The following is a 13887-nucleotide window of genomic DNA, read 5'->3' on the forward strand; positions in this document are numbered from 1 at the left end:
GTGATTTATCACTCCCATTCTTACAGGTGAAGACATATAGACCCAGGAAAGGCTCCAGCCCCCGGTGACACAGGCTCCAGAGCCTGCTCCTTCCTCTGGCAGGCCTAGCCGTGGCTATGGCACCCATGGCAGGGGGGAGTGGGAGAAGCGCCACAGGAGCCCTGACAACAGGAAAGGGGAATCAGGTTGGGCCTCGAAGGCCAGGCAGGATTTGGAGAAGTAGAAGGGGAGGACGGGACATTCTCAACAAGGGGAAAGCATGCTCCGAAGCTCCAAAGGGCGGGCAGCCACAGATATTTGGGGACGGAACAATCAGCCTGGCCTCTGTTCCTCAGCCTTGTGCTCTGGGAAGAGAGCCAGAAGAGGGCAGAATGGTCTGGTGGATGGGACTGTGGAGACCGGCCCTGAAGGTCAGGCCAAGGATGGCTACGGGCCGGACAGAGAAAGTATGCTTCCCGACAAACCAGCAGGCAGGCAGAAGTCTGTGTGCTCCGATGAGACCCTGGTGCAAGTCGCGAATCCACCACGCCAACAGAACCGAGACTTCTAGAGGGCAGTGGTGACCTCTCCTTGGAACGGCAGCCCCATAGACTAAGTCCTTACAGACATGTTTTCTGAAGCACTAAGTCCCCAGAGCCCACCACAGTGATCAACACTTACTAAATATATGTTGTCTGGCCTCCCTTAGAAAATCAAAGAGCAGCTTTGTTTACTATCTACCTTTGGTCAACTCAAATAAAATCTCAAAAATAAAAGGTCATGAAACATCGATGGTCATTTCTTAGGCACAGTAGCCTGTCCAGTACTCAGGAACACTAGAGACCCGGTATTCTAGAAGTAGTGCTGGGTCTCCTGACATAGCTCACTCCCCAGGGAAGGGTCACAAGTCAACATCACGCCACACTTTCCCTATTGCCAGGGTTATTCCAGTTGAATGTACTCCCAGAACTGCTCTAAACAATTACAGACTGGCATTTATGCCATCCCCACACCATCCCTCATTCACCCGAAGTAACCCAAGGGATGTTTTCCAAAACAGGTCGATGCTGTCAGGTTATCCCCATTAAGAAGTTTGGCTGAAAAACGTGTCAGGTTATTTGTCTTTCTGGAGAAGTCGATTTCACAGTCTGAGGATTGCATTTTTAGTAGAAACGGTGAGTTTTAAGATGAGAATAGGGGGCTTAGCCTGGTTTACTAATGGGGCTGAGGAGTTTACTAATGGGGCCGAGGATCAGGATTCTAGATCCAGCTCTGGGGCCAAGTCTGCAACCCTGGGCAAGGCATGTAACCTTCCAGGACTCAGTTTCCCCATTGTAGGCTAAGGACTTCTAAAGTTCCTCACAGCTCAGTCTAGGATTTCTAGGCCTGACACACTTACCACCGGCTGCTGATCTGCTTCTTCAGATTAGCAACCTAAGCTGTATCATATGCAGAGGCACAGGAATCAAGTTCCACAGAACTAGCAGACTGGGGCAAAGCACTGCCACAGTTGGGAATGAAAGAAAAATTAAATCTGCAGAGGCTAGATGTCAACACTCTTGCAGTTATTATTTTGCATCTTTAATCTGTGAAGGCCAATTTTCCTACCCTGAACTAAGAAAAACAGCAATATTCTGAATGAAAATGTAGAGCTCTTTGAAAAATGTAAAAACCCAGAGTTAATGCCATTACAAGAACAAAAAGTAGAAAATATCTTGAGTGTAACTTCTAGAGACCACAGAACCCTGACAAAAATATATTTTCTTAGGTAGAATTAGGAAATTTTGTCAAAGACGATACAACAAAAATAAAACAGCATGGTTACCAGGGTTATGAAAATTTGTAAGATTGTGCCCTTTTTTGAATGTGTGTTATACTTCAATAAAAAGATTATTTTTAAAATAAAATAACCTAATTTCACAAGACCAGAAGTAAAATTAAAATGCTTCAGGATTTTTATAACTGCTATTAATTTTTGAATCGCTGTTCTCCAAATAGCTGTGCAAACCTGTGAGCTAACACCAAGCATTCCCAGTTTAAGAAACCCCGATGTGTAGGAACACTGTATGTATGGTGACATACAAGATAACTTAAAGTGCTAAATGGAAAACTCAGGAATTTTAAAAACGTCTAAGGGGAAATTTTGCATGGTCTCTCAGAGAAAGCATTAATTTAACCCTGCATGTTCACTATATTTTAAATCTTTACTAAGGTAAAATGAATTACGATCCCTTATGAATTTTTTATTGCAAAAGTGACACCCAGTCAAGATTAAAAACTGCATACAACAACAGAAAAGTAAAAATACAGAATAAAATGTTGGTAATTCTTAATCTTCTCATCTAGACAGAAGCACTCACTGTTCACATTTGGTTTACTTCTATTCTGCATATGTCTTCTTTCTCTTTCTTCATACATGTCATTATTTTTTATTACTGGTGAGAGAGTACCATATATGCAGTCTGCATATTGTACACACCTTTCCACACCATCAGGTACTTTTGTTTTGTTTTAAGTAGGCTCTTGCCCAGTGTGTGTGTGTGGGGGGGCTTGAACTCACAACCCTGAGATCAAGAGCTGTGTGCTCTACTTACTGAGACTGAGCCAGCCAGGAGCCCCTAGAAAATTTTCATAAACAATTTAATTGCTGCATAATATTCCATTGTATGGATGCACTATACAATCCTATTTTCTATAATATATCTCAATTTTTGCATATGGTCAAAAGAAAACTGAACATGAGTTTTAAAAGAATTATGTGAATTAGTAAATTGTATTGAATCAAGCCAGTCAAAGTGCCAGGGACATTTATTAGACAAATAACTACTACTTATCTTAATGGAATACTTAACCCTTTGGTGCCGAAGGTCAATACTTCCTAGATAAAATGCAGATGTATAATTTATTGGTGTTAAGCACGAAGAGGTCCTGATTAAGTGGTGTTAGAGGTTAATGCAAAATCTTCACATGTATTCATGGGGTTTTATGAAAATGTCAATAGCTGTAATCTGAATTAGAAGTGAGTGGTCAGGAAGAAAATGAGGCAGAAGTAACGGTTTATAACCTTTAAAACTGATTTCTGTAAATAGGGATCAAAAGAAAGGACGATTGAAAATGCATCCACAAGCTCAGGCCCCTTTTATCAGAGCTAAATCCTACTCTCTTCCTTATACAAAAGATTAAGGTATAAACGGGAACTTGACTCCAGAAGAACTGCAATCTCATCCCCAAAAAAAGAAAAGAAAAGAAATCGGGCCAGACAGATCTTAACAAACTTTGATAAGGCTCAGGCAGGAAGTAAACGTACTTCCTACTTGCCCAGCTCCTCTAGCACCAGTTTTCACCCTTATAAAGTCTGCCCAATGGTGTTAACACTTTGGATACAGATAGGGCTCCATGGCAAAGCTAGAGTCTGTGTGTCTAATAAATATGTCCATCTGTGTCCAGTTAGATAAGCCAAGGTTCTAACTAACCCCAAATGTTACCTATTAGGTATAGACACCTTTCCTAGCCACTTTTATTAATAATTTTAAAAGACAGCAGCCAACTTGTAACCTGTGAAATGACCTCTGACTCCCCAGCAGACTGTAGGTGGGGTCATCACTCAGAGGGGCAGGCAGCCTTCAAAGCCCAACTAAGTACCAAGGTGAGGATTTCTCTTCCTGCTCCAAACCTTAACTCTAGCTCATCTTCTCCCTTATCCCATTCCACTAGAGTAAGTTATAATATGAATGCTTGATAATTATTTAATATTAAGAGGAAAGATTTACATTTTAATAAGGGGTAACTTCCTAGCTGACCAAAAGAACAAAGCTCAAACATTAGTTTTCCAGGCAAGCTAAGTAGGAAAAATATCTCTGAGTATCTTGAAGTATACCTGGTTGTATAACAAAGTACAGTATTCAAGTGTCAGCTTTTAGTTGAAAGGGGTATTGTTTTTAAGTATCTGAAAAGGTAGGGAGATACTTGTGTCTAAATGTTTGTAATCCTTATCTTCTGTAAATTACTTGAATTACAGCCCACAGCACTATGACTTCATTGAAGGTGTGAAAGTCTCCAGTGGGTACTGCCAATAACTTCAGGGTTCTATAAACCCTGAGGCTTTATGAGGCTTGACTGACAGCTCAGAGAACTTTAAGTCTTTGAGGCTTAAAGTAAATTGCCCTAGGAAGTAAGTCCTGCCTGCAAAAAAGCAGATCTTTTTTGATATAGGACTTCACCTAGGGATGACTAGGTTCCCCAAATACTCTATGAGTCACACTTTATGCCCACTCCAGAAAACTACCTAAGTGTATATTTCTAGGGCTGCTGATTTGACACCATCAGGAAGACGAGGAGTCTTGCTCTGCTGGTTATCTCTGAACTCTAAAGAGCTAGTTAGTGACAAAGAGGCTACAGACTCCATAAGACAGCACAGAACTGGAAATAACAAGTGCCAGCGAAGATGTAGAGAAAGAGGAAACCTCATGCACAGCTGGTGGGAATGTCAACTGGTGCAGCTACTCTGGAAAACAGTACGGAGGCTCCTCAAAAAACTAACAATGGAAGTGTCATACAATCCAGTAATTCCACTTCTGTGTATTCACCTGAAGAAAACAAAAAGAGTATTTTGAAAATATCTATGCACCCTATGTTTACTACAGCATTATTTACGATAGCCAAGATATGGAAGCAGCCTTATGTGTCTAACGATAGATGAATGGATAAAGATGTGGTGGTATATAAACACAATGGAATATTGAAGTCATAAAAAAAAGAATGAGATCTTGCCATTTGCAACAACATGGATAGACCTAGAAGGTATTAAGCTAAGTGAAATAAGCCAGACAGAGAAAGACAAATACCATATGATTTCACTTATATGTGGAATCTAAAAAAACAAATGAACAAACAAACAAATAAAACAAAAAAGAAAGAAACAGACTTATAATACAGAGAACAAACTGGTGGTTGCCAAAGTGGAGAGGGAGGGTGAAATACATGGAGGGGATTAAGAGGTACGTGCTTACAGTTGTAAAATAACTAAGTCATGGGGATAAAAAGTACAGCATAGGGGATGTAGTCAATAATATCACGATACACATATCACTGTGTTGTTTCATAAAATATATAAAATTGTTGAATCACTATGTAATACACCTGGGACTAATTCAATATGATGTCAACTATACTTTAATAAAAAAAAAAATACAGAAAAAACCAACCAAACAAAAAAAATACAACTTACAATGTTGCTTGCTGTGTAAGAAAAGGGGCTTCAGGGCAGCCCAGGGGGCTAAGTGGTTTAGCGCCGCCTTCAGCCCAGGGCGTGATCCTGGAGTCCCTGGATCGAGTCCCACGTCAGGCTCCCTGCATGGAGCCTGCTTCTCCCTCTGCCTATGTCTCTGCCTCTGTGTGTGTGTGTGTGTGTGTGTGTGAGATGAATAAATAAATAAAATCTTAAAAAAAAAAAAAGAAAAGGGGCTTCAGGAGATCATCTCCAAATTATACAGCTAAGTGACTGAAAGATGGGTGCTTCTAACAAACCTGCTGCACCAGCCAAAATTACCTACTCCTTGTTTCCAGACATCTTCTGCCTTTAATTATACCACCCCATGGGGAGAAATGGCCTCCAATTTTGAAATCTCACTCTTTAGGGCCCAGTTAAAAAAATAAAAACAAAAACTAAACAAACTTTCCAGCATGAGGTACTGATCTCCAGGACCCAAAGTTCTCTCTCCCTCTGAAATCTGAAAGCCCTTACTGTTGGTGCTTCTTGTTTGGCATTAAACCATTGCCCTGGGCTGTTTTTAAATTTGTTTTGGTTTTTAATCTTTTCCTGTGTATCTCATTTCTACAAAGACCATACATTCTTTGAGGCCAGGGACTATCTGTGCTATAAAATTAGAAGCTGGAACTAGTATTTCTAAAGTTTCTTCCAATCCTTATAGACCACTGTTTCTAACCTTCACTCTGTGTCCATCTCCTCAGTGCTTAGAACAGGGTCAGGTCTACCTACAGCAGACCATCAGATTTTTAGTTTAATAGTGGCTGAAGGAGACAGGGGTAAATGGGTATCTGCTTATCAAGAAGGCAGGTGTACTTGAAAAGAATGAATAAAGAGCAACTGCTTGGTCTTGGTAAGGACCTAATTCCATTAGGAGATCCCCTGGTACACATTAATCATACAAGACAAGACTTGTTTAGGACCACAGAGCTGTCTATGCAGAACACGGAACTCCTACATTAAAGCTCTGTCTCCAAAAGAAATAGTATTTATCCTCTCCACCGACTCCTTCCCCTCCCCCTTTCCAGGTCATTCTCATTGACAGGACAGGCAGCATGGGCCATGTACATAAAAACTTGAATCCATCCCATCTTCAGTAAGGCCTACATTACTTTTTTTTTTTTTAATAAAGATTTTATTTATTTATTTGAGAGAGAGGGAGCACAAGTGAAGGGTGGGGTGGGAGAAGGGCAGAGGGAGAAGCAGACTCCCTGCTGAGCAGGGAACCTGATGTGGGGCTCAATTCCAGGACCCTGGTATCATGACCTGTGCCAAAGGCATATGCTTAACGACTGAGCCACTCAGGCACCCCAGGCCTACACTAACTTGAAGCTGTTCCAGCATGTTTTACAGACCACATCTTTGGAAACAGTAAAATGAAGTTGCCTCGGGTCTCACTGTGGTACTACAATTGCTTACCAGGCACAAATATCCAAAAATAAGCAACAACTAGATGATTACTAAGTAAAACCATATTATAAAGTACCCTATGTCTCTACTCTCTACTTTGTCAAACACAAAAGGTAAACACATTCATTTTCATCAAGAATGCAACAAGAGAAAAGGAGTCCTATAAGCATTCACATAACTGGTCATATAGGGAAATAGGAAAACTGACTTCTTGAAACCCTTCAAGAATAAAGCTATGAGTGCTACAACTAGTATTTTTTAATAAGGTCCTTAAAGGATGTGGTCAGATTTGATAGTTTATATCAAAAGCTTTAAACATATTTTTTTGTGTTGATGCAGCATCCCGTTCCCTGACATTAATTCAGAGAATTGGAGACACACACAAAGATTTATATAAAAGTGTTGCAGCATTATTGCTAATAAGAAAGAAATCAGAAACACTTAAATATTCAACAGAAGACTGGCTAAATAAATTGTATATTCATGTGTCTGACTGACATGCAACCATTAAGAAACCACTGTGGAGGGGCATTTGAGCAGCAGGAGGGGATGAGCATCTGCCTTTGGCTCAGGGCATGATCCCGGGATCCTGAGATCGAGTCCCGCATCAGGCTTCCCACAGGGAGCCTGCTTCTCCCTCTGCCTATATGTCTCTGCCTCTCTCTTATTTAGAATAAATAAATACAATTTTTTTTGAAAAAGAAAGAAACCATTATTGAAGAGTTTTGATGACACGGGAGAATGCTCATGATATAGTCAATGAAAAACACAAGTTACAAAACATTAGACGTAGTATGAGCTCCATTTGTAAAAGGAGGAATGGCTAAAATTGACAACACAAGAAACAATAGGTGTTGGCAAGGATGTTGAGAAAGGGAACCCTCTTGCACTGTTGGTGGGAATGCAAACTGGTGCAGCCACTCTGGAAAACAGTATGGACCTCAAGGTTAAAAACAGTACTCTACAATCCAGCAATTGCACCACTAAGGTATTTACCCAAAGAATAAAAAAACTAATTCAAAGGGATACATGCATCCTGATGTTTACAGCAGCATTATCTACAATAGCCAAATTATGGAAACAGCCCACGTGTCCATCAATTGATGAATGGATAAAGATGTGGTATATATGTGCACAATGGAATATTACTCAGCCACAAAAAGAATGAAATCTTGCCATTTGCAACCACATGGATGGAGCAAGAGAGTATTCTGCTAAGCAAAATAAGTCAGAGAAAGACCAGTACCATATGATTTCACTCATATGTGGGATTTAAGAAATAAAACAAATAAGCAAAAAGGGGGAAAAAAGAGAGGGGCAAGTCAAGAATCAGACTCCTAACTATAAGAGAACAAACTGATGGTTACCAGAGGTGTGGGGATGGGCTAAGTAGGTGATGGGGATCAAGGAGTGTACAAGTTATGATAAGCACAGGGTCTTGTATGATGTGTTGATTCACTATATTGTACGCCTGAAATGAGTATTACACTGTATGTTAACTAGAATTTAAATAACTTAAAAAAAAAAAAAGCGGAGGCTGTTAATCTTTCTATGGCTTTTCAATGTTCACTGTTACTCTTAGATTTGCCCATGTCATAGGTCAGTTTCAGAATAATCTGAAAGCCTTAGGGAAAGTCCAACTCTTTTACTTTATAACGTTTTAGGTTGCTCCAAAAAAGGGGGAATTTAACTTTCCGGAGTAGAGAATGCCTCACTTCCTAAATCTACATCAACTACTTCCCATTCATCAGTTCCTATCAAAACAATAGTTTTTCTTTTTCTTTTTAAAACAATGGTTTTTCTAAATCTAGACTCCAGAGCTATAATTTATTGCCCTGATCTAGCTCCCTCTGGAAAGGAGAAAACAGACATTGTTCTGACATCAGGCTTCACAGTAGACACATATCATAAGGGATGGTGCTGGGAGGTCAGATTCTAAAACAGTTGGCTGTGAAGTCTGAATAACCAGCATCAGGTCCTGAATTCTGATGTATTTTATGCTCCAAGAGCACGGTAGAGGAACATCTTGGGAGTGGAAGTCACCAGGCCTAGGCATAGGAGGGCTAAGCAGCTCTCTGGACTGTATGGTTTGAGGAACACCAGAGACCCAAACCACTCTTCTTATCACAAAAAGGCTGGCTGTCCCTTTGTCTAAATGTTCTGAAAGCCTCACAGTCAGGTGTGATCATTCAACTATAAAAGGGGTGGTCTTTGCAGTGGGGGTCGGGGGAGACATTGTCAACAGGTGTGTGTTTTCCGGAGTGCCATGAACGGGAGGAAAGGAGAAGGCAAAAAGGTCCCTTTAACATGTGGCAGATTAGTTCATGGGATTTACCCCATATTCCCTGATAGAAAAGTCCTTCCTATAGGAGTCAAGTTTTGATTGGTGGGGCTGGGGGTGGGAGGGAACAAAATGCAAGAATAACAGGAAGGGTCAAGTGCAGAGGTTCCAAACTGGTAAGCCAATCTGGCCCAGAAACATGTTTTGTTTGACCCTCCTTGACTTTATAACTGGGAGACTTAGATATCTATCTTTGGCATCTCTTCAAAATCTCAGAAAATTTAGCAACACTAGGCCTGCCATTCCCCAAGGTAACGATCGGCTGTCCCACTGGAAGGGTATGTGCTCCCAGACTCTCAGGGGCCAGGTGTGGTAGTGAATGCAAATGATGGTACCCCCTGCCCCCATGCCAGCCTGTCCCCTCCTGCCTGTGTCCTGTCCCACTCCTGTAGGCCGCCTCTGTAACATCAGCTTTAGGTTATAAGGGCAACAGTCTTTTCCAGTTCATTAGTTCCGTGTGTCTTTTTCCCGTCTGTTACAACACTCTACCAAGAGAGATGAAATGCACCTCATGAGACAGGAGCTGTCATTCTTCCCATAAAAGAGAAACCAAAACTTGCTCTAGTCCTAAGAGTCCCAGCTGGCTAGAAAAAAAGGTCTCAGAGATTTGCAAAGACCGAAGTATGCCCACACTGGCTGTCAAGGATTCAAATAGCTAGTTTCTAAATGATAGCGTGAGTAACATTTAAAGAATATAGTTCCTTTTCCTTGGAGTACCTCCCCTTCAGGGAATCCACCGCTAATCCCCTGAGCTGGAAATCTCCATTCATTATGTGCCAGCAGGGGTACTGACTCAGAATTTAACACAAAGTTTTATAGTAGTTCCTTCTAAGTTCTGGGGAGGAAACTTTCCAATTGTCTAACTAGAAATCCCTGTTTTGTTAGAATAAACTCTTTAGCACTCAACATAAAAAATGTTTCTAACGTGGACTCCCTGCCCCGAATAATTTGTTTTATTTCATAATTTATTATTTATAATAATAAATAAATATTATACTGTTTAAGTATAAAATTATGCTTCTTATATCTCAGAATATTATAGTTTTAAATCACTACAATGGTTAAAATAAACTCAAACTATATTGTGAATTAATATAAACAGAACCAACCAAATAAAACCTATAGGTACCATAAATATTGTGAATATGGCAGAAATGGCAATAAATCATGTCTGCTAAGAAGCAATGCTCCACAAACATGAATCAAAACATTTTTCCACAGAGACAGAAAACAAATATGCTAAACATACTAAATAGAACTATGGCTCTACTATTTATTTTTTCCACTTAAAAATTTCCAGATAATTTGATAGAGCTATATCCAACAAATTTATTCTTTTTTTTTTTTTCAAAGATTTTGCCCATCTATTCATGAGAGACAGAGAGAGAAAGAGAGGCAGAGATATAGGCAGAGGGAGAAGCAAGCTCCATGCAGGGAGCCGGATGTGGGACTTGATCCTAGGTCTCCAGGATCACACCCTGAGCCGAAGGCAGGCGCTAAACCACTGAGCCACCCAGGGATCCCCCAACAAATTTATTCTAGTTGGAACCTCTAACTACTGGCCAGTTTTCATAATCTTCATTCTAACTAAGAATGATACTGTTACATTTAAGTTACCGTGTGTACCTGCAGAAGCAGGAAGGTCGGCTCTGGCAGCCTGCCCTCACTGGGGAGGGTATCAGGCAAGTCATGCTGTAGCCCCAGTTTGTCAACACTGCGCGTGCAGGTGGCACACGCAAGCGAAGCAGCCAAGGTAAAGCCCCAAAGCCCAATCCCGGTCTCCCAAGGTCAGATTTTCTTCCACAAACTATTCCAGACACAGAGCAAACTCTATTCAAACGCAAACGAGAACAACCAAAGGCACCATTCTCCCTCTAGCACCAGAGATGATACACAAACAGTCCACACACTCTAACCTGGGGGATTTACTTTGAGCAGAACCGTGGGATCTGAGCTCCCTCTCCAGCTACCACAAAGACAAGGAGAATGAATGGCCAGGGCTGGGGGGTGGGGAGAGAGAGGGCCAGACTCACCAGGATAGATGAGTAAGACAAGCAAACAGATTTCTTCCAAGTTCTTGGCTGAGGTGTGGATTGTGCCTAGATTCCCTGTCCCTGAAGCCCAACTAATCCACTGCTAAAGCAAATGGCCTTTCCGAGAGCAGTCCCTCAGAGTTTTCCCCCTTGCACCTTATAACTTCCAGAAATTCTTGAACCTCCTGCAGAACCTTAGAAAATAGTATGGGGCACCTGTGTGGCTCAGTTGCTTAAGCACCTGTCTCTCAATTTTGGCTCAGGTCATGGTCTCAAGAGTCCTGAGAGCGTGTGGGGCTCTATACTCAGTGGGAGGTCTGCTGGAGATTCTCTCTCTCTCTCTGTCTGCCCTCCCACTCCCCTCACTTTAATAATAATAATAATAATAATAATAATAATAATAATAATAATAATAATAAAACTTTTTATAAAAAAGAAAATGGTATTCAAAGAGTACTAAATTTCAAAACTTCCTAGGAAATACCAAGGGAAAGGGCTTAGAGTGGAAAGTACACTATGTTTTAGAAATAAGATTGTTAACAACCTACTCAAGAGCAACAAATAGTGGGACACTGGACACTGGTGCTTGGCCTGGTCTGATGTAACATTTAGCTTTCCTAACTTCAAAAGCCTCAGCACTGCAACTCAACTTTGAACTACACTGTACTGCACTTATGAGGCTCATCTTTTTCTTCCCCCTCTCTTTTTAATTTTTTCCCTACACAAAGGTAACACTCACTCAACAAGCATTTGTTGAGTATCTACTCTGTGTACCATGGCAGATAAGAGAAAAAGAGGTCTCGGACCATACTGAGCTTACATTCTATTATGGTATAACAAGCCTGTGTAAAAATTCAAACTATATAGAAACAGGCAATATAGAAAGTAAATATCCCCTATAATCAACTACAATGAACTGTTTCAAATAATTTTCTGTGTACCTGAGAACTTAGCTGAAAATCTTTCTTTTAAGATAAGTTTCCATCTTCCAAGAGAATCCTTTGTAACCTTTCCCACTCACACCACTGTGATTCCCCACTCTTCAGGCCTTGGGGGAGGGCTGGAATAGTCCATAAAAATGCCATCTTCCCTGGGGCACCTGTCCCAGGCAGGAATGCTCATCAGCTCTACCTCCTGAAGTGACTGCTCTATCTTGTTTCTTCATCATAGTCAGGTCAACTTTGGACTGTACTCTCACTTTGTGCCTACAATCTTGAGTTCCATGCACCGAATCTTCTTTCCAACTTTCTATTGCAACTTGGCACCAGCAAGTTCCTTGCCCTTCCCTGCCCCTGGAGCTAGGAGCCAGCCCCACTTATTTCTAACCTGAGATGGGCAAGTACCTAGATAGCCTCCTGCAAGGGACAGGAAAGATGGGACAGTTCTAAGAACTGGTGTCTCTTTGTTCTTCTGGTATATAGCATTTGCCCTTAATTTTTCTTGTTGCTTTGAAAAGCTTCTCTGAGAAGACAAAATAGGAGTTTCTTGGATTCTGTCTTCATATAGGTCTTTTTTAGTTATTCACACCAAGTCATACTGAATTCACGGATTATTAAAGATCAGTAACCAAAAATGTGGCCCTTTCTTTTCAAAGGATATATAATGTTTAGTTGTGCATAGACAACTTGAAATGTGGGGAAATGAAAACTAGGAAGTACTACTTCCACTCCTATCGTTGGGGTGCTTGGGTGGCCCAGTCAGTTAAGCATCTGCCTTCAGCTCAGGTTGTGATCCCAGGGTCCTGCTTCTCAATCTGCCCCTCTCCCCCACTCCTGCTCTCTATCTCTCAAATAAATAAAATCTTTAAAAATAAACAAAAAACTATCTTCTATTGTTTTTCCCCAATGAGAAAGATCATACTAGGGAGGCTTATATAAGGCAGGGGTTACACAACAATCTCAAATGATGGTATTTGGAAGATAAGATTAAATTCAGAAATACAGAAGACTGTGAACTGCTAGTCAAACCACATTTGGGCAATCTGTGCCACCAGCAAGCCCAGTCAAATGGGAAAACTGGTTGTTTTTAACTCTGGTTACTTTTGTCCCTCTTTTTAAGAAAAACCTAGAATCCAGGGCAGCCCCAGTGGCTCAGTGGTTTAGCGCCGCCTTCGGCCCAGGGCGAGATCCTGGAGACCCAGGATGGAGTCCCACGTCGGGCTCCCTGCATGGAGCCTACTTCTCCCTCTGCCTATCTTTCTATGTTCTCATGAATAAATAAATAAAAATCTAAAAAAAAAAAAAAAAAAAACCAACAACCTAGAATCATAAATACAAATATAGTTTATATGGGTTAGAAAGTGGAATGAAGAGGAATGACATTCTGCATATCCACCAGCTTAAACCAAAAAGTAAAGAGTCGCAAACACATCACAGCCCGTAAACCCCCCCCCCCCAATACTCTATATACTCATTGATGGACTAGAACATTGTATAGCCTTTTAAATAAAATATGTTGTTATCAATCCATATGCTCCAAAAATATTTCTCTAAGATCTAGGTCTGGTAATATTAGTCAGTCCCCGGGCATGAATGTTCAATCTCCTCAGTATAAATGCATGAGTCAGAATTTCTTAAAGTCCTTTTCTATCCCTCTCCTCCCCTCCTCTCTCTCTGAGTCAGGACTATGACGTGCTTAGAGATTATCTAAAAAATTCTGATAAACATTTTCTCCTCTACCTTCCCCCTACCATTCCCGATTTCAAGTCTCCAAATAAGCAAAATTATATGAACGAAATAAGGTATAAGTAATTACGTTTTGGTGTGCTTAAAAATACATTTAAAGGAATGAAAGAGTATTCAAAAGTATAGCTTTCCCCAGATTTCAGTGTTTCCCTGAAGAAAAGGCTCTCCCTGGCT

General features: G+C 40.9%; 1 protein-coding gene across 1 annotated transcript in view; it reads right to left on the reverse strand.

Annotated features, from left to right (window-relative positions):
• MACO1 (macoilin 1) overlaps positions 1-13887 on the reverse strand; it is a 58926-nt gene that overhangs the window by 14223 nt on the left and 30816 nt on the right. The window lies entirely within an intron of this gene.

The sequence above is a fragment of the Canis lupus genome, chromosome 5, assembly GCF_048164855.1.
Source record: "Canis lupus baileyi chromosome 5, mCanLup2.hap1, whole genome shotgun sequence".
NCBI classification, from domain to species: Eukaryota; Metazoa; Chordata; class Mammalia; order Carnivora; family Canidae; genus Canis; species Canis lupus.